Here is a 24,431-nt window from a genome sequence, read left to right on the forward strand (position 1 = left end):
AAAATACGAGTAACTGAATATAAATTTTTCTTCAGCTATGGAAAATTATCCACAATATGTAAACAAACATTAAGGCAAACTCCTATTTAGCAGAAACACGTCTATCAACCTGTTTATCCGCAATGACGGAGGTGTTTGCCCCCCGAGACAAAAAAGTAAACACGAAAAACCTGAAAAGCCGATCACTTATCGGGGCGTATTCAGCATCACCCACCCAACCTAATAACTACGATTGAGAATACGCATGTCAATCTCCGTCATAGGAGGAAGAGAGGCGTAGGCCTATTCTGCCCAAAAATGGAAAACTGCAGGGTCTGCATGCGGCACCTGTTGGGCTCGAAAGTTTGCAGGATGATTCTTCAATGCTTTCCAGAAGTATTTAGGGGGTCCCATTTGCAGTATCTGCAAAATCAGTAGTAAGGCGAGGGAGTGTCTACCATTTTTCTCGGTTTTGTATTTTTGCAGACACTGCAGTCTTCCATTTCAGGGCAGTATAGTAACAACACAATCTCCGTCAGAATGAGGAGAGGAGTATTCAACATCACGGTCCAGCATTTCGCGAATCGGCCCCGCGCCCTGCGGGCGGATTACCCAATCAGACAACAACCGGAAGTGAACGGATGATAACAGCAGCTGGATGGGTCCCTCTAACACACCCATCCCAACCACCCCCCCCACCTCTCGCAACCACCAGTCCTCCCAGTCGTAGAGGCATACCGTGTTTCCATGGCAACGGCCGATGCGAGAATTGCAAAGCCCCATTTCGATGCGAAACGACTTATTATTCATGCTTGGTGACCCCCGGGGGTGATCTGGGGAGAGGGTAGGGGGTGAGGTACATGCCACAAGTGCTTACTCTCTCTCTCTCTCTCTCTCTCTCTCTCTCTCTCTCTCTCTCTCTCTCTCTCTCGTTTTGAAAAGTATGAACAAACAAAGTTTTTCACAGCCACAAAGTATAACAATACCTTTACATTTTTCATATAATTTTCCCCCTGAATTCATCAAATAGACAGATGACTAAATAGTTTAAAAAGGGTAAAAAAAAAATTATAGATTTTGCCTTTGCACATATACAAGCAGCCAGAGTAGTGCATGCATATATTCATACATATATTTTACGTATTACTGTATATATATACATATATACATTATGTGTGTGAGTATGTGTGTTTATGAAAAAGCATTCACCTACTTACATTCTTATCTCACCACTCAAGTGATGAAAAAACCTGCCTGGGTGTGACGCAACACAGATTCAACTGTTTTCACTGAATTTATAACGATCCAGGAGTCCCTGAGATATGAAGTAGGACGGACAACGTTTAGTGGCAGAAGCTGCTGACCATAAAATCAACACAATCGTAACAGAGCTAATGTTCAATATATATATATATATATATATATATATATATATATATATATATATATGTGTGTGTGTGTGTGTGTGTGTGTGTGTGTGTGTGTGTGTGTGTGTAATATATATATATATATATATATATATATATATATATATATATAATATATATATATATATATATATATATATAGTATATGTGTGTGTGTTTTACTTACATACCAGTGTTTACAAGAGGCCCAAATTTACACTCACGTACACCCTAATGTAAACATCCAGGTGCATACATATATACAAACATAATCATCCATTTAAATAAACCATACACAAAATTTAAACGCTTGCCTACTTCGTAATAAAAAAAAAAAAGTTAAGATTCACTACAGGTACCAGACATCCAATCAAAATTTCAGATGATCATAGTAAACAAACAACTAATCAATACACAAACTAATGAAGAAACAAACGAACACACAGACAAATAAATAAGTAAATAAACAGATCAATAAATAAAGAGTCTATATACTTGAAGTCGTTTCGAGGAGAGTTCCAGCGAGGTGGCCTTACGTGAGAGTCTGGCAGCGAGCGGTTGAGGTCAGAACTTACCACCACGGATGCTAGACACCAACTAGAGGCGGCACGGATTCCAGGAACAGGTCATCCTGATCTCTCTCTCTCTCTCTCTCTCTCTCTCTCTCTCTCTCTCTCTCGTCACGGTGCGCATAAACTTGATAAACTGATAATCTAGCGTTGTGTATGCGTTATGCGTGTGTGTATGACTAGTGTTTTAAGATGCTGTTGTTTTTCTTGCTGTCCTTGTAGTTGTTTTTGTTGTTGCATTTGTTGCTGTAGCAGTTGTCTGGTTAAATTTACGCGGAGGCCTCTGGAAACGGCAGGTAACTGTCCGTATTTAGACCAGGCGTGAAGGAGACAAGAATAAAAGGGAAAAATGGAGAGAATATGGGTCACCTCTGACCCCATTAAGAAAATCTACAGACCATCTTCTCTAAAAGGCTTCGGGATTAAATGAATTTAGAAAAACAGAAGCATGAAAGAGAATTCCAAAGCATAACTGCAGAGGAAAGGAAGCAGCAAGGCCACGGGAGTTGAAGATTGCCTTTGATTCAAACCTACCCCGGAGAGGAAACGAAAACAGCATCACCTGTTCTGTGAGACAAACTCTAATTATGGGCGGATGAGGATGATATAATCTAATATTTTAGAACGTGAGTAGTGGCAATAACTACGCGATATCTTCCTGAGAGTTTAAAGTAATCTACTATCCATTTCAGGGCCCGTGAGTCATCGTTTTTCTCAAATATCTTTCAAACTAATTATTTGATCGAAATGGTACTTTGACACAGTGTACGAGACACCTCCCGCTAATTTTTGGTAATGTAGTGCATTGTCAAATGGTGTTAGTTAAGGCGTTTACTCTTGACTTTTACAGGCGAAGTCACATGAGTCAGCAGGACTAATCAACGCAATCGAACGTCCACTATCCCTCATCGACAGGAAAGTGGGTAGGGGAGATGGGGAGGCCAGGAAAGTGAGTTGAGGGAGGGATGAGGAGGGGAAGGGAGAGGGAGGGACTGGAGGGGGATAAAGGACGTTCGATTGCATAGTTTGGCGATGCTTGGCAACACCATGTAAGTCAAGAGTAAACGCCTTAACTAAAACAATTTGACAATGGACTATATTACCAAAAATTAGCGGGAGGTGTCTTGTACACTGTGTCAAAGTACCATTTCGATCAAATAATTAGTTTGAAAGATATTTGAGAAAAACGATGACTCGCGGTCCCTGAAATTGATAGTAGACACCAAACAGGCTGAGAATAGAGAATAAAGTACTGAGTTTTTACCCACTAAGATAGGTAGAAGTCTCTCGCAGGATTTAAAACTCAGCAAAACTGTAAATGGTCTCAAAATTAGAATTGTTTTAAGAAGAAGTGAGACAAGATGGCTGGCAAGCTAGGGGTGAAGAGGTGACCCAATTCCTATTACCCTTCCAGTTTGTCTCCTGACTGCGACCAATCACAGTCGACTTACTTCTGGATACATAACTCACTAATCCCCGTAGGGAGGGTAGTGCCGCCAGTGCACTTCATGCGGTGCACTGTAGGCATCACTGGAGGTTCTTTGCAGCATGCCTTCGGCCCCAGCTGCAACCCCTTTCATTCCTTTTACTGTGCCTCCGTTCATATTCTCTTTCTTCCATCTGACTTTCCACGCTCTCCTAACAATTGATTCATAGTGCAACTGCGAGGTTTTCCTCCTGTTACACCTTTCAAACCTTTTATTGTCAATTTCCCTTTCAGCGCTGAATGACCTCATGGGTCCCAGTGCTTGGACTTTGGCCTAAATTCTACATTCAACTCGACTCAGCTCAACTCAACTCATAACTCACTGATGGGATCAACTGGACAGCGATACATTCGTATCTTGTAAACCCAAATATTTATCCAATAAATTCCAGTATCACTGCACACAGTTTCCACGATCCCTGGCAATTAACAAAAAAATATGCTCAAACGTTATTATGAAATCTGGGCTTAATAACCAATTAATGTAAAACATACCGTGTAATTCAATCATACGTCCCATTAATTTCCAGAGCATAATTAAAATTGATTATATTCTTCCATATTTAATCCTCGATGTGATATCAATGGTCACTGACCATGACTATGCAAAATATTGAAGTGTATATAATTTCACTGAATATTATTCTGAAACATTTTACCTGATGAATATAAAAACCGAGTTATGGTTAATAAGAGGCAACTTATCTAAATCTAAAGTAAAGTAAAATTTTCAAAATTCTCAACATATTTACCAAAATATATTTTCGGTAACTTTTAACAACTTCAAACCCTTTCAAAGAACAATTTATCTGTATATGCAAATAAGCCAAAATTCCATTAAGTTTTAAAATCTAATGCATAAAGTAAAAAAAAATTGTTCTCACGAGCACGGCCAAAATGTACAGGAAATATTACAATTCGGTTTTATATAAGTAACTTACCAAGTAATAATAGCCGATCATGTAATTGCCTGGTAAGTATATATAAAACTTTATCATAAAAATGTCATTTTTATATAAGTAACTTCTAAAGTAATTACATGATCGGCTATGTAATTAAATTGGTAAGTATATATAAAACTTCATTTTATCAAAAAAAATGTCACTTTTATATAAGTAACTTACCAAGTAATTACATGATCGGCTAGGCAATTACTTGGTAAGTATATATAAAACTTTATTTTATCATAAAAATGTCATGTTTTCCAACAGATAAAAGGAAATTAGTGTAAATGCCAACTTCCGACCTCTGGCAAAGTTTCCCTCTCCGTAATTTGCCTAAAAAGAAAACAAGATAAAAAAAAAGGTGCTAATTTACAGGGTCTTTCCACAATTCAGCTCCTGGTTTCCTCTTGTGGGAAGAAATTGACCCAACACTGGAATTTTTCACTGGAGAAACCGCAGTTCACCTCACTAACTGCTTATATATTTGTTCAAAAGCCATTGAAAAAAAGAGTTCTCGGCGTAGAAAGATGATTGGTAATTACAGCAACACCTTTTGGTGTCCATGCACACTACAACGACTTACCATGGCTCTTTGGAAGTCACCAGAGTTGGAATACAGAATTTAGGCCAAAGGCCAAGCGCTGGGACCTATGGGGAAATTCAGCTCTGAAAGGGATATTGACAGTAAGAAGGTCTGAAAGGTTTAAGTGGAAGAAATCCTCGCAGTTGCACTACGAAACAATTGTTAGGAGAGGGTGGGAGGTCAGATGGAAGAAAGAGAATATGAACGGAGGTACTGTAAAAGGAATGAAAGGGGTTGCAGCTATATACACTGCAAAGAACCCGAAGTAACGCCTACAGTGTAAAAGTCACTAGATGCAGGTAAAATTTCAAAATGGACAAAAGAAAGGTTGTGTCACGACTAACAATCTGTAGAAGGGTACTATAGACTATATGACGCCCCTCCCCCAAAGAAATCCTAAAAGAAATAGTCAACACAGGGAGAAAAAAATACTTCCTATCCCGCCTTTAATATGAGAGTATTGAATTCGAACAGGCCACGGACAATACTGAAGACCAGCCCCAGAAGAAACGTCTTCAGCCACCAGCCCCCAAAAAACAAGTTCATGCCCTTAAGCGGATAATTTTTGATATCGTACGTCTGACTGCTTGTAAGTTAGCCCAGACTACGGGCATCAGCGCTACCTTACGACACAACATTTTAACTGAAATCTTCCGGGTATCACGAAAGGGGCATTAGAGAAAAACTGACCCGAATTTGAAACCCCCAGGAAACTTTGGACTCGTTACCTGGCTGACCCACACAACTTTAACGGGAGAATAGTAAATCCTGACTAAAACAAGTGAGGTACTCTAGAGAATACAGGTCTACCTACCCATCCGGGACCCAAAATAAGTGTTTTTCCGCGCAGCTTGGGTCGTGACGCCAGCGCAGCCAAATCCTTTCGCCCTGACATAGCTGAGGCAGCAAGCATAAGTGCACAGACCATATATTTACAATCAATCGCGTATACAGATCAGCAAGAACAAATCCACTGTGCGAAAAACAAAGTACAGCACAACAGGCAACCCGGACGCGGTATGTGTATAAAAGGAACGCCCTCTATAAGGAATGGCATTGGCTGTGGTATCATACATACCTTTTACACCCTACTAATTACTATACAAAAAGTCATAAGGTACTCGGGTAGTATCACAAAATATAAACGCAAGAAATACTCCCGCGTTACTTTTCACTTTTACATATCCGTCATTATATATGGATTTAAATATTAGCTCAGATATCCTGAGTGGCTATAAAAATGCCAAGAGTTCGTGCTGCACAAGGATGTTTTTCCAGCGTCGCCAAATTTTCCAAGACATCCAGAAACCAGAAAAATGTGGAATCATTTCTGCAAGCGACAGGCTCCAGTTGATTATGATAAAAGCCGCGATATGCAGTTTAAATTTCGAAGAGAATGCATTAGAGAAACCCAATGTAGGAATTACTGGATCAAACAGTTCCTACGGCATTAGGAGGAAGCCTTAAACAAGGAGAAAATCCAACATATATATATATATATATATATATATATATATATATATATATATATATATATATATATATATATAATATATATATACATAAACATATTTATATTTCATTTATCATTTTTATTGTTTATAAAATTTTATTTGTTGGCCAACAAACAGTTTTCTTCTTTGACATTACAAATTAGTAAATGATTTGTAGCATTTTAGTCATTGGCTGGAGTATAATTTATTCCTTTGGCATAATCTTTGTTAGTAAATAAAATTATTTAATGCTGCACAATATTTAATAGCAAAATGGTAGAAATAAACCTCAAATATCAATGAATCGCTAAGCGTAGCCAGAGCAAGAGTGGCAGCCGTGACGTCACGAACTACACACGGACAGACCTTATATTCTCTAGAGTCCAGACCTTGGAGACAAGGGTTCACCACTTCGAACCTGACTCGAAAACTTATTCAGCAAAGGAATGATTATAATACCCCACCTCCTTAAGTACAATCCAACAAGTGGTGTTTGTCGGGAAGGGGATATAACCTCTGCATTTTGGGATTTTGAGGGTATTACCCGCGTGTATCACCCGGGAAAGGGTCGAGCCCATCATAGGAAATACCAAGGGTTATTAGAGCAGGCGTGACTCGCTCTAGGACAGGGTTCCTGTCCACTGGGCTCAGGCAACACTGGTGTAAGATGACAGCAGTGAATCTGGCTGGCTAATGTCCCATACTCACCTAACCTTGGCATTGTCGAACTTCAAACCACCCGCCTACAAGTCAAACCAGTTCGCGGTGACCGCTGAGAGGCGTTGTCGCCCAGAATGTGTCGTGTCAGTGTCTAAATATTTCCCCTTTTTTTTTTCTTAATGAGAACGTTGCGTAGAGCCATGATCGACCAATCTGGGTGTGGAAGGATTAAGCCGGATAAGCTGAAGCTGCCTTGCTTCTCAGTGTCTCTTTTTTTCCTACTGCTTTCACAAGATTAACAATGTCAATTTAATCTCTGCGTCTGCTATGATTTCCTCAGATACGTTCTCTCTCTCTCTTCTCTCTCTCTCTCTCTCTCTCTCTCTCTCTCTCTCTCTCTCTCTTTCAATTCGGCCTGCTAAGATGCAAGAGCCCGTGCTGGCAGAAGGCTGGCTTACTTCTTATTATGATGGAGAGACTAAGACAAGCAAAAGTACCAAAACTTGGCTGTGAAAAGATAACAGAAAAGGTAATAACAATTATAAAAGATAACAGATGGTAATAACAGAAAAGGTAATAACAATGATAAAAGATAGCAGACAGTAAAAGATTATCTACTGAAAATTATATAACGATGACAAAAGGAGGAAAAATTATATATAATTGAGGATGTCCCCTCAGGTAATGGAAGACTTGCTTCCTAGAGAGAGAGAGAGAGAGAGAGAGAGAGAGAGAGAGAGAGAGAGAGAGAGAGAGAGTGTAACTGAAGAATCATAACAAACGCAGAGAATAAATTGACATTGTTTCTCTTTCCTGAAGCAGAGAGAGGATGTCTAGAAGAGGTTTTCCATTGCATGCAGTGTAGAGTGACTTGCAATCTCACAACAACGCTGCCATACATCTACACAGACATGAGAGACTTAGGCTATACATGAAAGACTTATAAACTTAAAGGATTGTCATCCCTTTAGCTTGATATGGAAAAAGTACCGAGGTAAAGTAATGGCAGTATAGGTCACTCAACATCGCATAGAATGGAAAACTCTCCTGAGCAAGTTCTCTCTGCCTTCACGAAAGAAAAACAATGTCAGTTTACTCTCTGCGTCTGTTATGATTCCTAAGTTACATTATCTCTCTCTCTCACAAAGAAGCAAATCTTCCATCACCTATATATATATATTTTACACACACACACATATATATATATATATGTATATATTTATATATATATGTATATGTATATGTATGCATAAAAGAAGCACGTCTTCCATCACCTGAGAAGGTATTCTCATTTATATATAATTTTCCGTCTGTTATGATTCCTTAGTTACATTCTCTCTCTCTCTCTCTCTCTCTCTCTCTCTCTCTCTCTCTCTCTCTCTCTCTATATATATATATATATATATATATATATATATATATATATATATATATATATATATATATATATAAAAAGCACGTCTTCCATCACCTGAGAAGGCATTCTCAATTATATATACTGTAATGCTGCGTCTGTTATGATTCCTCAGTTACATTTTCTCTCTCTCTTTCTTTCTCTCTCTCTCTCTCTCTCTCTCTCTCTCTCTCTCTCTCTCTCTCTCTCTCTCTCTCTCTCTCAAGCAAGTCTTCCATCATCTGGGTAGGCATTCTCTCTTTCATATATAATTTTTCCTTTTATCGTTATATAATCCTTTATCAAGGTTTTGGAATGACACGAGTGAAATCCCAATCTTATCAGCTGAAAGACCGTTCCTCAAATGACGTGACCCCAGTGACCAAGGTAACGCATCCGTAAAGAAAGTGAGAGGAAATGGGACTGATCTGACGTACAGGAAGCGCAATTCAAAGATACTGAATTCGTATGCAGAAGGAAAGAGAACTAGGAAACTCCAGGATTATTACCAATGAAACCTCCCTACCTCGGTGTTTAATCCGTCTTTGTTATTGTGCTCTATGTTTTAGGACGTGTCTCTAAACATAGCTTTTGCTTCAAGGGAAAATGAAAGTAATATTTAGACGCTGACACGATGCATGCTGGGTGAGAGCACCTCCTAGCGGCTCCCACCGACCGTTCTGACTTACTGTCAACACGTTTGGAGCAATAATAACGTCATCCATGCTGTGGGATACTTGGAGGCCCGAAATGCAAAAAACGAGCATCTGGGACGCTTTCTTCAGTGACTCGTCTTCCAACTTCACAACTAGTCCTTGTCTTATACTGAAACTTGCTTCCCTTGAGGAGTGTCACTACACATCGAGGGAACTCACTGCGGGGTTTTAAATTGTTTCTTCATTTGCTCTTTTCAAAGCAGCAGCGAACGGCGCAATCGAGTTTTCTCTACAACCGTTACCGCGTATAATCAAGGCCACCGAAAGTAGCTCTATCTTTCGGTGGTCTCGGTATAATGCTGCATGAACCGCGGCCCATGAAACTTGAACCATGGCCCGGTGGTGGCCTAGCCTATATCGGTGCCAGAAGCACGATTATGGCGAACTTTAACCTTAAAAAAAATAAAAACTACTGAGGCTAGACGGCTGCAGTTTGATAAGTTTGACGATTGGAGGGTGGATGATCAACATACCAATTTGCAGCCCTCTAGCCTCAGTAGTTTTTAAGACCTGAGGGCGGACAGCAAAAAAGTGAGGACAGAAAGAAGTACAGACGGACAGACAAAGCCGGCCCAACAGTTTTCTTTGACAGAAAACTAAAAATGAAGGCTGAAAAGTAATGAATTGGTTAATAATTTCTGATGATGTACAATAGACGAGACCATAACAAAACATTCATTTTTAACTTAGACTGAAAAGCTAGTTATGGTCACTTAATTTTTTTTTCCTAGTCTGCCTATGTGGATGTTACACAGTATCAATGTTACTAACACCACTGTGAATGTTTATGCAACCTTAACTCGACCACGAGAACCTGAAAAAAAAAAAAAGATTACAGGTCCCAAGCTCACTTAGAGGAGAGGGGTTAATGAATGGGGCTGCTTGTGAAAAATTAAGGAAACTGAACTGAACATAGAATTTAGGCCAAAGGCCAAGCACTGGGGCCTATGAGGTCATTCGGCGCTGAAACGGAAATTGACAGTAAAAGGTTTGAAAGGTGTAGCTATTCGTCAACAGTGTCTGCTCGTAACTTCTTTAATAATAAATACTTTTCAATGAATCTATGGAAAAAGAAGAATATATAATTTAGGCCAAAGGCCAAGGTGGGACCTTTAAGGTCATTCATCGTTGAAAGGGAATTGAGAGTAAAAAAAAAAAAGTATATCTTAGTTTAACCAGACCACTGAGCTGATTAACAGCTCTCTAAAACTGGCCCGAAGGATTAGATTTATTTTACGTGGCTAGAACCAACTGGTTACCTTGGGACCTAGAGCTTATTGTGGAACCCGAACCACATTATGACGAGAAATGAATTTCTATCACCAGAAATAAATTCCTCTAAATCTTCGTTGGCCGGCCGGAGAATCGAACGCGGGCCTAGGAGAGTGCTAGCCGAGTACGATATTGACCCATCCAATGAGGAACTATTACGTGGCTAAGAACCAACTGGTTACCTAGCAACGGGACCTACAGCTTATTGTGGAATCCGAACCACATTATGACGAGAAATGAATTTCTATCACCAGAAATAAATTCCTCTAATTCTTCATTGGCCGGTCGGAGAGTAAAAAGATTTGGAAACAGTAACAGGAGGAAACCCTCAAAGCAGTTGGGCTATAAAACAGTTGTTGGGAGGGGGTGGAAAATCGGATGGAATAAGTGAAAGAAACGAAAGAGGTTGCAGCTAAGTGCCGAAGGGACGCTGCAAAGACCCTTAAGTAATGCCTACAGTGCACCATGTGAGGTGCACTGACGGCACTAACCCCCCTACGGGCGATTATTGAAGCTATGAACAGGTTTTGCTAAGTTGTTGTAAAAGGCCCAAAAGCGGATTCTTGGAAGATCACAAAAATACTTTAGTGTTCAATTTTATTTATTTATTCAATTGTTTATTTATTTATTTTTTACTTTCTGTAAAAGAAAACTATTGTGGCGGCTTTGTCTGTCCGTCCGAACTTTATTCTGTCCGCCCTCAGATCTTAAAAACTACTGAGGCTAAAGGGCTGCAAATTGGTATGTTGATCATCCACCCTCCAATCATCAAACATACCAAATTGCAGCCCTCTAGCCTCAGTAGTTTTTATTTTATTTAAGGTTTACGTTAGCCATAATCGTGCTTCGGGCAATGATATAGGATACGCCATCACCGGGCCGTGGTTAAAGTTTCATGGGCCGCGGCTCATACAGCATCATACCGAGACCACCGAAAGATAGATCCATTTTCGGTGGCCTTGATCAAGGTCTAGACCTTGGCCTTGATTATACGCTGTAGCGGCTGTACAGAAAACTCTGCGTCGAAGAAACTTCGGCGCATTTTTATATTACTTTTTTGGGGGGGTTGTGGGGGGGGGCGATTTATTTTAGGGTCATACCGAGCAGTCGTTTTTCGTTTTCCTAATACACAACGAGTACACGTATCGATACACAAGATGCATAAGAACATACACCTGAAACCGAGCTGAATTATCCCGCAATTACGTTCATTTTCCTACTCCTGCTCCTCTTCCTGTTGTCAAGAGCCAGATGGCCTTATGCCACCAGGCGCTATTTGTCGTGAGGGTAATGATCAAAACAAACAACCATTACGTTCATATGCGAGGCTGCTCAAGTTTTTCGTCCCCTCTCTCATACGAATGGGTCCATATTCCGCAAAAAAAAAAACTTTGGAGCCGTTTTGGTGAAACTTGATCAACGAGTTTGGAGAAAAATCTTTCCAGGAATGAACTGGACGAACTGAAATAAAAGGAAGCATAATTCACAGGCGCTGAACCAAATATAAACAAGGGGAGGAGGAATTGAGAAGAAAGGGAGGAATAAAAGGATTAAGTAAAATACAAATAACAGGAAGACAACGGGGGCACATGAATGGTACCAAAGGATAATCCACTGCCATTAAAAAACTGAAACAGGAAACAGGGAGAAGAAAAAACGGGTAATACAATGACAATCAAGATAAGGCATAAAGAAACAGGGTTGAGGAGTAGGAGAAGGAGGAAGAGGAGAAAAATAGAGGATAAAGGGTAATCCAAAGGCAATATAAATAAGATACAAAGAAACAGGGAGGAGGAGGAGTAGGAGGAGGAGAAGGAGGAGGAGGAGAAATAAAAAGGATAAAGGGTAATCCAAAGGCATTATAGATAAGATATAAAGAAACAGGGAGAAGGAGGAGAAGGAGAAGGAGAAATAAAAAGGATAAAGGGTAATCCAAAGGCATTATAGATAAGATATAAAGAAACAGGGAGGAGGAGGAGGAGGAGGAGGAGGAGGAGGAAGGGAGAAAGAGAGAGCGCTAAACCATGAGAGTGAGGCAAAGAATGCCGCGGCTGTGGCCAGCATTCGGGGTCTCCTCCTGCGGACTGCTCAATAATGCCAAACTCATCTCCCAAGTTCCTCCGTGATGAATTGTCCACAAGACCGCGAAAAATCCCCCCTGATTGGCCTATTGCCTGGAAGCCCGGCCTTACCCTGCATTCTCTTCCTTCGCCATCTTTCCCCCCCTCCCCCCTTTAACCCCCCTTTCCCACCACTCCCTCACTCCTAGGCCACCTCCTACCTCTCTCTCCAACACTCGTGACTCAATGACCAAAGAAATCCGTTCTCCTTCGACTTAATTATTCCTTAATGACAGGTCCCTTTTCGCTACTCTTAATTGACATAACAGGTGATAGATGAGATCAACTGATTTTGAGGCGTCATGAAGAACAGAGTAGATTATAGACTTTAGGCCAAAGGCCAAGCGCTGGGACCTATGAGATCATTCAGCGCTGAAACGGAAACTGTCAGTAAAAAGGTTTGGAGGATAACAAGAAGAAATCCTCGCAGTTGCACCATGAATCAGTTGTTAGGAGAGGGTGGAAAGTACGATGGAAGAAAGGGAATATGACCGGAGGTAGAGTAAAAGAAAAAAGTTAAGTGGACCCTCTCATCTCTTGCTCATTTAGTTCCCCACCAATAAGCCACTGTCTTCAAAGGGTCGCTCCAGAGAAAATCAAAACAAGTCAATGAATCGTTCGCTTCATAATCACCGATTTTTCATGTTAGTTTATTCAAGCCTTCTTGATGATGTCCTAAAACTTACGGAGAAACCGGTCAGGCACCGAAGAGTCATCAGTAGCGCCTCGACAACCCAGTAAACAAGCACCATTTTCCCTAATCTTGCACCAACATTCAAACATCTTAACATAAGAAACGTTTATTGTGCGTAGGCCTATATGTATTAACAAATTCGTTAAGTTGCAAGCGGATGATTTCATATTGTTTGTTTTGTGTTTTCTATACATTTACCAAATGATCTTGATTAAAGACAGCTTTGTACAGATGATGGCAAGTCATCTTTACTCTCGGCGAGCTTTTTCCTAAATGGTATTAAACACTTTCTCGCAAATGCACACTGGACACTTACACATGCAGTGTGCTCTTTCCATTATCACTGGGTTGCAACACTTTAAACTTGCAACTTACTGTTAACACTTAACAGTCATAATGTGAAGTGCAGTAATAAAAATTAAAACTTGAAATAAAATTGGTAAAAAGTAACAAACAAACAAAGGAGCCAAATTTCACTCACTTGTTCAAGTTAGTCTAAAACACAATAAAATATAAGAAGGAAGTTCATTGCCATAATGAGTCTTGAAATGATAAGACGGTTATAGACGAAGTGAAATGCTAAAGTTCAAAACAAAATGAAAGATATGTTCAAAGGATTTACGAAAGCATTAAATTGATAAGATAAAAGCTCAAATTCCCACACGGCATTAAAAATTCATATCTGAGAGAGAGAGAGAGAGAGAGAGAGAGAGAGAGAGAGAGAGAGAGAGATAAATTTCAAGCTGTATGCATGCACAAAAGGCATTAATACACTTGTGGCATGTATCATAAGCTTCCTGATAAACAAAAAACATAAAAAAAAGTGGATGGAGCCTCTCCCTTCCACTCCCAATTAAGCGGTTACTGTCTCTATCCTATTCAAACAGCATTAAAAACAATGAGTGCTCATAGTCGCTGTGTGTGTGTATGTGTGTAAGTGTGTCTGTGTATGTGTGTGAGTAAGTTAGGAATCTGGTATTCATCGCTGTATATCCTCAGTAGTTATTATGAATGGAATGGAATGGAATGGAATATCGAATTTAGGCCAAAGGCCAAGCACTGGGACCTATGAGGTCATTCAGCACTGGAAAGGAAATGGAGAGTACGTAGGTTCGAAAGGCGTAACAGGAGGAAAACCTCACAAATGCACTATGAAATAATTGTTAGGAGTGGTTGGCAAGGAAGATGGAAGAAAGAGAATATGAACGGAGGTACAGTAAAAGGAAAGAAAGGGGTTGCAGTAGGGGTCGAAGGGACGCTGCAAGGGTGCACAGACGGCACTAACCCCCTAAGCCTAAGGGATAGTGATTATGAAAGTAATTTTCGTGTTGAATGCCTATTTCGAATTTCGTATCAATTGGCAGGGCCGAGTCTAGAGAAGTATATCTTGGTTTAACCAGACCACTGAGCTGATTAACAGCTCTCCTAGGGCTGGCCCGAAGGATTAGATGTATTTTTTAGATGTATTTTACGTGGCTAAGAACCAACTGGTTACCTAGCAACGGGACCTACAGCTTATTGTGGAATCCGAACCACATTATGACGAGAAATTAATTTCTATCACCAGAAATATATTCCTCTAATTCTTCATTGGCCGAAAGCTCTACCACTCCTCCAATGAAGAACTGGCCGAGTCTAGAGGTCCACATCTTTTTATATCCTTTAACAACTCACCACACTTTTAGGGATTCATTTGACAAGGGTCCTTGCTTGCATAAGGACGGCTTAACCTAAAACACCCGACCATATATTTCCGAACAGCATTGCTCTACTGCGTAAAAGTCTACACCGGAGAGAGAGGAGAGAGAGAGAGAGAGAGAGAGAGAGAGAGAGAACTATCGCATCCTACGCCCACACTTGAAACTTGATTGTGAAATTCAAATAAAGTGCAAAGTGACTGATTACTTTCTATCACGGTAACTACTGATAACTTCTTAAGTACCTGAGAAATATCGGGTTACCGTAAGTTGTCAGATAAAGCCCACTTCAAAGGTTATTCTTGACCTGTCTAGCCAAATACATTTGATTAGGAAATTACTCTTAAACAAAGGCACTCCTGCACAGTGTTTATCTGCGAAAGTCATTTGCCTGGACGCTGATTTTCTGTGGTAATATTTTGAATGAAACTGATTTTAGTTTTCTATAAAAGAAAACTATTGTGCCGGCTTTACTGTCCGTCCGCACTTTTTTCTGTCCGCACTTTTTCTGTCCGCCCTCAGATCTTAAAAACTACTGAGGCTAGAGGGCTGCAAATTGGTATGATGATCATCCACCCTCCAGTCATCAAACATACCAAATTGCAGCCCTCTACCCCCCGTAGTTTTTTATTTCATTTAAGGTTAAACTTAGCCTGATCTTGCATCTGGCAACGATATAGGCCACACCACCACCGGGCCGTGGTTAAAGTTTCATGGGCCGCGGCTCACAGCATTATACCGAGACCACCGAAAGATAGATCTATTTTCGGTGACCTTGATTATACGCTGTAGCGGCTGTACAGAAAATTCGATTGCGCCGAAGAGACTTCGGCGCATTTTTACCTGTTTACTTTTAAAGCATATTAGCTTGACACCATTTCGCCAGTTATATAAACTAATAAATCAGTCAAGTATATCAGATTATTCAGTAACTTTTACCTATTAAAATTTCAATCACACTTTTTTTCTCAAAATCTATGGCAAAGGAATACTACCGTTACTTAAACTGACTGCCAAAACAACAGGACAGTGACAGAAATTAAAAACATAATATTTGCAGATACAGATCATCAGATATATAACGAATTGCGTTATTTATCGTATCACCAAACATTCAAAATATTAATGTAGGCGAGAACTTGATAATAAAAAAAGCAGACAACGGAACGGACTCCGAACTAATACAATTCATAACTCACGACAAAAAAAAAAAAACTGACATCACGAACCGAAAACGAACCGAAAGGCACAGGAAGTGGCCCGAGATAGATTTCCACAGAGCGACTTTGAATTTACCACACTAATTGGTAACACGAAGTGCAGCCTTCAAGGTCATCCAAACTGAGTCAACAATCGTTGCTGGAACCCGTGTCAAGTTGATCACGCACACGGCCATCACAGAACGACAGACGCCAACATCCGGTATTACCAAATTCGGATACTTGCGAAATATCTGGCGTCACAGTCACGATGGACAACGACGCCGACTCCAGACGAGAGGGAAGAAAATTTAATAGAATGGAGAATTTTCGGCCAAAGGCTGGGACCTGGGGTCATTCAGCGCTGACAGGGAAATGGAGAATAAAAAGGTTTGAAAGGTGTCACAGGAGGTGTGGCTATGAAACGATTATTATTAGAAGAGGGTGGGAAGTCAGATGGAAGAAAGAATATGAAAGGAGGTGCAGTGAAAGGAATGAAAGGGGTTGCAGCTAGGGGCCGAAGGGACGCTGCAAACAACCTCAAGTAAGGAAAGGGTTGACGGTATAGGATTAACGCCCTGCCTTGCAAAGTAAATTATTTAGCATTAGTGAAACTTGCAGCATACCTTACCGGTCTGTTGGCAAGCCGCAATGGGTGACAATGAGGCTCACAGCTTGTGTACAGGTTATAAGGCAACTTGGCCGTCCAAGATTGAAAAAATTATGTATATAAGAAAATTACTGAATACTCATAATGTAATCTTAATATGGAAAACTAAAAAACGATACATACATATAACTATATATATATATATATATATATATATATATATATATATATATATATATATATATATATATATATATATATTATATATGTATACATATAATACATTCTTATATAAATATTAGAATATGTATATACAGTATATATATAAACATATATATTTATATATAAAAATGTATTATATATATATATATTTATATTCGTATAAATTTATATATGTATAGATAGATACATAGATAGATAGATAGATAGATAAAGACAGATAAAGAGAGTATAAAGTACATTTTAAAAAGCTTAATCAACCTGTCTTACATAAATACACAGTATACACTCATGTCTACAACTACGGTATCTCCCAGTATCTCAAACCTATGGTGATGCATACACACTAAAATGGAACGTCATCAGGATTTGACAGTTGTACCGTAGGACGACGGAAGTTCGAGCTCAATTTTGGAAATGCAGAACTTAAATCATTTCGAAATCATCTTCCTTCTCTTAATAATGCTGGCACGGAAGTCATCGTAAATTATCAGATAATCTAGTAATTAAGTAATCAAATATTCCCTCACGTAAAATTGAAACAAATAAAATAATTAAGCTCATAAAAGATACGACAATTGTGAATCAATCATTAAGTAAATAAAGAACTAAATCAAGTTGTGAATCATATAATATTCCCTCGAGGAAAAATAAAATTCAAATGATTCAGCTAACAAAAATATAACAATTGTAAATTAACCATCATATAATTAAAGAACTAAATCAAATTGTAAATGACATAATATAACTTCAAGGAAAAATAAAATAGTTCCAATAAATAAGCTAATAAAAGAAACAACAACTGTAATCAGTCATTATATAAATGGAGAACTAAATCAAATTGTAAATCACATAATATAAATAATCCGAATAAATGCTGCTGACAAAACGTACAAGACTTGTAAATCAATCAACTATGCAGTTAACGAACTAAATCATATAATATTCCCTCTAGTAAAAATAAATCAAACCAAATAATTAAGCCAATAAAAACAAAAACGGCATACCAATCATTATATAATTCAAGTAATAAATAAAATCATAAAGCACATAAAGACGAAACAATGAATAGCATAACTTCTGAATAAGATATATAAATACTTGGAGAGAGACGAGATCGTCAGTACCCGGCACGAGACGGTAACGAAGTGACGTGCAGAAATAGCAGGATAATTTCAATGATAACAATTGACGCGTAACACGAATGATTAGATTATGGTTCCCGTCTTGAGTTACTGCCTCAAATAACACCTTTGTGTGTGTGTGTGTGTGTATATATATATATAATATATATGTATATCAATATATATATTAAATATGTGTATACAGATATATATGTATACTTATATATTTTTATATATGTGTAATGGTATAAAACTAAGTTATTTTTAACTTTACACACACTACATATATAATATATATATATATATATATATATATATATATATATATATATATATATATATATATATATGTATGTTATATATACATACTGGCACAAAGCCTAAGTTCATGGGTACTGATACGTCCAACATAATAAAAAAAAAATAGTTATACCTAAAGACTGGGGAACAGTTGCACAAATAAACAACATAAACGTTTTCCCTCAAAACTTCGCGCGTACTAATCCGTGAAACAACTGAATTGAATTGAATATAGAATTTAGGCCAAAGGCCAAGCACTGGGACCTGTGAGGTCATTCAGCGCTGAAACGGAAACTGGCAGTAAAAGGTTTGAAAGGTGCGACGGGTGGGAAAAGCTCGCGGTTGCACCGTGAATTAATTGCTAGGGGAGGGTGGAAAGTAAGATGGAAGAGAATACGACAGGAGGTACAGTAAAAGGAACGAAAGGGGTTGCAGCTAGGGGCCGAAGGCACACTGCAAAGAACCTCAAGTAACGCCTACAGTGCACCGCCATTGAAGGCACTAACCCCACCCAACGGGGAAATGTGAAACAACTGAGCAACACACTTTATGACAAGCGTTATTCCTGCTCCACCACCTTTTCCCTCCTTACCTGGTTTTCTTCCTCCTCCTCCTCCTCCTCCTCCTCCTCCTCCTCCTCCGCCAAAATTCACTTCTCCATTTAACTAATGCCTCCGTAGACGAGCCTCAGTTTCGATCTAGGGGTCGTAAGGGAGAGGTCGCACGGCTCGGGCACTCGAGGGAGGGCTGCCCACTTTGGGGCACCCGGATCGCATGACGCATCTCTCACCTGGAAAATGAATTAATTACTTAGTTAATTGATTCCAGTTCCGTCTCCACGTGTTTGTCACAAAGTTTTGGCTCAAGAAAAAAGACTGGATATAAGTTTTAGCTAAAGGAAAAAGACTGGTTATAAGTTTTGGCTAAAGGAAAAAGATTGGATATAAGTTTTGGCTAAGGCAAAAAGATTAGATATAAGTTTTGGCTAAAGGAAAAAGACTGGATATAAGTTTTAGCTAAAGGAAAAAGACTGGATATAAGTTTTAGCTAAAGGAAAAAGACTGGATATAAGTTTTAGCTAAAGGAAAAAGACTGGATATAAGTTTTAGCTAAAGGAAAAAGACTGGATATAAGTTTTAGCTAAAGGAAAAGACTGGATAGTTTTTTTTTTTTTTTTTTTTTTTAGCTAAAGGAAAAGACTGGATATAAGTTTAGCTAAAGGAAAAGACTGGATATAGTTTTGCTCAAGGAAAAAAGACTGGATATAAGTTTTAGCTAAAGGAAAAGACTGGATATAAGTTTTAGCTAAAGGAAAAGACTGGATATAAGTGTTAGCTAAAGGAAAGAGATTTGGATATAAGTTTTAGCTAAAAGGAAAAGACTGGATATAAGTTTTGGCTAAAGGAAAAAGACTGGATATAAGTTTTTAGCAAAGGAAAAAGACTGGATATAAGTTTTTAGCTAAAGGAAAGAGACTGGATATAAGTTTTAGCTAAAGGAAAGACTGGATATAAGTTTTAGCTAAAGGAAAGAGATTGGATATAAGTTTTAGCTAAAGGAAAAAGACTGGATATAGTTTTAGCTAAAGGAAAGAGACTGGATATAAGTTTTTAGCTAAAGGAAAGACTGGATATAAGTTTTAGCTAAAGGAAAGAGATTGGATATAAGTTTTAGCTAAAGGAAAAGACTTTGATATAGTTTTAGCTAAAAGAAAAAGACTGGATATAAGTTTTAGCTAAAGGAAAAGACTGGATATAAGTTTTAGCTAAAGGAAAAGACTGGATATAAATTTTGGCCAAAAGAAAAAGACTGGATATAAGTTTTAGCTAAAAGAAAAAGACTGGATATAAGTTTTAGCTAAAGGAAAAGACTGGATATAAGTTTTAGCTAAAGGAAAAGACTGGATATAAGTTTTAGCTAAAGGAAAAGACTGAATATAAGTTTTAGCTAAAGGAAAAGACTGGATATAAGTTTTAGCTAAAGGAAAAGACTGGATATAAATTTTGGCCAAAGGAAAAAGACTGGATATAAGTTTTAGCTAAAAGAAAAAGACTGGATATAAGTTTTAGCAAAAGGAAAAAGACTGGATTTAAGTTTTAGCTAAAAGAAAAAGACTGGATATAAGTTTTTAGCTAAAGGAAAAAGACTGGATATAAGTTTTAGCTAAAGGAAAGACTGGATATAAGTTTTAGCTAAAGGAAAGAGATTGGATATAAGTTTTGCTACAAAGGAAAAGACTGGATATAAGTTTTAAAGCTAAGGAAAGACTGGATATAAGTTTTAGCTAAAGGAAAAGACTGGATATAAGTTTTAGCTAAAGGAAAAAGACTGGATATAAGTTTTAGCTAAAGGAAAGAGATTGGATATAAGTTTTAGCTAAAGGAAAAGACTGGATATAAGTTTTAGCTAAAGGAAAAGACTGGATATAAGTTTTAGCTAAAGGAAAAAGACTGGATATAAGTTTTAGCTAAAGGAAAAAGACTGGATATAAGTTTTAGCTAAAGGAAAAGACTGGATATAAGTTTTAGCTAAAGGAAAGAGACTGGATATAAGTTTTAGCTAAAGAAAGACTGGATATAAGTTTTAGCTAAAGGGAAAAACTTGATATAAATTTTGGCCAAAGAAAAAAGACTGGATATAAGTTTTAGCTAAAAGAAAAACACTGGATATAAGTTTTAGCAAAAGGAAAAAGAATGGATTTAAGTTTTAGCTAATGGAAAAGACTGAGTATAAGTTTTTGGTAAAGGAAAAGAGTGGATATAAGTTTTAGCTAAAGGAAAAAGACTGGATATAAGTTTTACGTAAAGGAAAAGAGTGGATATAAGTTTTAGCTAAAGGAAAATGACTGGACATAACACAAACGTAGTTTCGAAAAATGGGAAATAAGAAAACTACACCTGAAAAATTAAACGAACGGGAAACTCATATAAAGGAATACATACATATTAATTCGTATCAGTTCAATTTCCAGGTGCTTGTCACTTAAACATGTCTGGATAAATAAAAATCGACTGGATATAACACAAACAGCTCACCTGGAATATTAACTCACTAATTCGTTTCTGCTTCTGTGTGACACTTGTAAAGGTTTGGCTAAAGGGAAAAGTCTGAATATAATACAAACAAAGTTTCGAAAAATAGGAAGTAAAAACTACACTGAAAAATAAAACGAACTGAAAGGTCATAAAAATGCGAATATCCATTGTAAAGGAATACGTAAATATTAATCCTTCTTATTTCCATTTCTGCGTGTTGTCACTTATAAAGATTTAGCTAAAGGAAAAAGGCTGGATATAAATACAAACATAGCGTCGATAAACAGGAAATCAGAAAAGTACACCTGAAAAATAAAACGAACTGAAAATTCATCTAAAGGTGTATATTTCATTGCAGAGGAATACAAAATATTAATTCTTTTTATTTCCATTTCTGCGTGTTTGTCACTTATAAAGGTCTGGATAAATGAAACCGACGGGATATTATACAAACATATATTTAGGAAATAGTGCATTCGTGTAAAGGAGTACACCCATTGTAAAGTTATACAAAATATGAAACAATGCTAAGAAATATTAAGACAGCAGATTACACACTAATACAACGATAACTAAAAAAATATGGGAACGGAATGAAAAATCACTTCCAGAGTAATGAGTGAAATAATAAAAAGAAAATAAGTGGGAACTTGCAAATAAGTGGTAAGTAACAGCAAAATGTATGTGACAAATGAGAGAGAGAGAGAGAGAGAGTAAAAATGATACTTGAGGGTCAACAAAAATTAGCAATAATAAACATTACGAAGAGAGAGAAAGAGAAAGAGAGTAAAATGATACTTGAGGGTCAACAAAAATTAACAATAATGAACATTACGGAGAGAGAGAGAGAGAGAGAGAGAGAGAGAATATATTTTGACATATTTTACAACTGAGCATTGACATGATAAACCCAAAAGTATGCGGGCAGGTGAACTGCTTGGATGTCAAAATCAGGACAAAATTTTCAAAAAGTTCTGACAAACAAGAAGAATGTTTACAATAATTTTGGTGTGGTAATAAGAAGTTCATTATGATAGTTCAGTAGCAAAAACTTGAACTAATTTCAATTGAAGCAAAAAACAGCAACTCACTATAACTCTTCAGTACAGCGTTAAAACATCTGCGTTTAACCTTATCAAATCAAATACAGCTTGAATGAAAGGTCCTTATCGTGGCATGTATATCATGAGTATATATATCATATGTAAGTCTTAAAACCCATCGAATAATAGTAATATAAGAATAATGATTGGGCTTTCAATACTGTAGAGAGATAATAAAGAAAGAGTTAGAGAGAGAGAGAGAGAGAGAGAGAGAGAGAGAGAGAGAGAGAGGAATAAAGACTGGGCTTTGAACATTTTCATGTTAGTCTTGTGCATAGGAAAATCAACGAAACTTAACCACAGGAGAGAGAGAGAGAGAGAGAGAGAGAGAGAGAGAGAGAGAGAGAGAGAGAGAGAACCCAAACAAATCCCAAACACACCTTTTGAAAATAAATCCAACTCTGAGGCTACGTAAACACTGCAATCATTGTTACTGAAACATAGCCGAGGAAAGTATGTCTAATGCCATAATTCAGCGAAGAGGCCAAATGTAAAAAATTTAAAAAAGGCCTTGATGATTGATATGTTTATCCATATCATATTTTAATTATATCATAGAATGATTCACGCCGAGTTAGTGATTTATGGTGCCTCTGAAAGTGTTCCTGTTTGTTCTGAGTAGGACTTACACATATTATCACCATGCGATTATCTTTAGGCAAAACACTACCTCGATTATGAAGATTTGTGACTTTGGTTCATATATATTCAGATTAGATTAAGCTCTTATAAGTTTAGTGATAAGAATTCCAAGTGAAGATAGTTCTTATTTATTGTGTGTGTGTGTGTAATTTGGAATTGGAACTGAAACTGGAATATAAAAATTTAGGCCAAAGGCCACGCGCTGGGACTTAAAAGGTCATTCGGCGCTGAAAATGTTGGAAATTGTTAGAAGGTGGAAAGACAGATGGAAGAGAGAGAATATGAACGGAGGTATAGTAAAAAGAATGAAATAGGTTGCAGCTGGGGCCGAAGGGACGCTCCCACGTAGGTATGTACGTTTAGGCTTCTGTAGTGGGAAGATTTACTTCATTATTTGTCCGTATACATAAGTATCTGTCTATATTTACTTCATGCATTAAATAAAGACCTCCTCCAATTTGTGTATCACTCAAGCTCAAGTGTCTATTGTTTTCATCAACTTTGCAGCCTGCACCAGAATGTGGAATTCTCAGATTACTTCTTTATTTCATGAACAGAATAGAATATACAATTTAGGCCGAACGCCAATCGCTGGGACCTATGAGGTCATTCAGCGCTGAAAGGAAAACTGGGAGTAAAAGGTTAAAAAGGTTTAACAGAAGGAAAACCTCGCAGTTGCACTATAAAACAATTGTCAGCAGCGGGTGGAAAGTAAGATGGAAGAAAGACTATGAAAGGATGTACAGTAAAAGGAATAAAAGGGGTTGCAGCTAGGGGCCGAAGGGACACTGCAAAGAACCTTAAGTAATGCCTACAGTGCACCGCACGTGAGGTGCACTGACCCACTACGGGGATCTTTATTTCAAGAATCTACCCACATGCCTCTCTTGCAAGAGGCGGGTATGTCATCATCTTATTGCATCAGTGACCTTGGTTGTGACGCCAGAAAAATCCCAATTCATTCATTTATTCATTCATCACCTAACGGGTGAGGTCCAGTAATACACTGTCTGTTGTTATTGGGGCGACTTCGATATATCACAGTAAGTTAAATTTAAAACGAAAATTAGTAAATGATATGTATTATATTCATGGACATAACAAGTATAAAACGTGTATCGATGTGATTAAAAGAGGGGGCGATTATTCCGTATGAGATATTTGATAAGTATATACAAACCAAATAT

At 37.9% G+C, this 24,431-nt stretch overlaps 1 protein-coding gene across 4 annotated transcripts in view; it reads right to left on the reverse strand.

The window, feature by feature from the left end:
* Positions 1 to 18,193, reverse strand: part of LOC136838496 (uncharacterized) — an 86,280-nt gene extending 68,087 nt beyond the window's left edge. For 2 of the 4 annotated variants that reach the window (XM_067103500.1, XM_067103495.1), the window contains exon 1: positions 1,881 to 1,984. The gene's annotated coding sequence lies outside the window, so the exon portion shown is untranslated. Of the gene's footprint in view, positions 1 to 1,880; positions 1,985 to 18,141 lie in introns of those variants that run through there. The other 2 variants (XM_067103496.1, XM_067103499.1) reach the window with 2 other exon arrangements.
* Between the last annotated feature and the right edge of the window lie 6,238 nt (positions 18,194 to 24,431).

This window comes from Macrobrachium rosenbergii, chromosome 5 (assembly GCF_040412425.1).
Source record: "Macrobrachium rosenbergii isolate ZJJX-2024 chromosome 5, ASM4041242v1, whole genome shotgun sequence".
In the NCBI taxonomy this organism is placed as follows: domain Eukaryota; kingdom Metazoa; phylum Arthropoda; class Malacostraca; order Decapoda; family Palaemonidae; genus Macrobrachium; species Macrobrachium rosenbergii.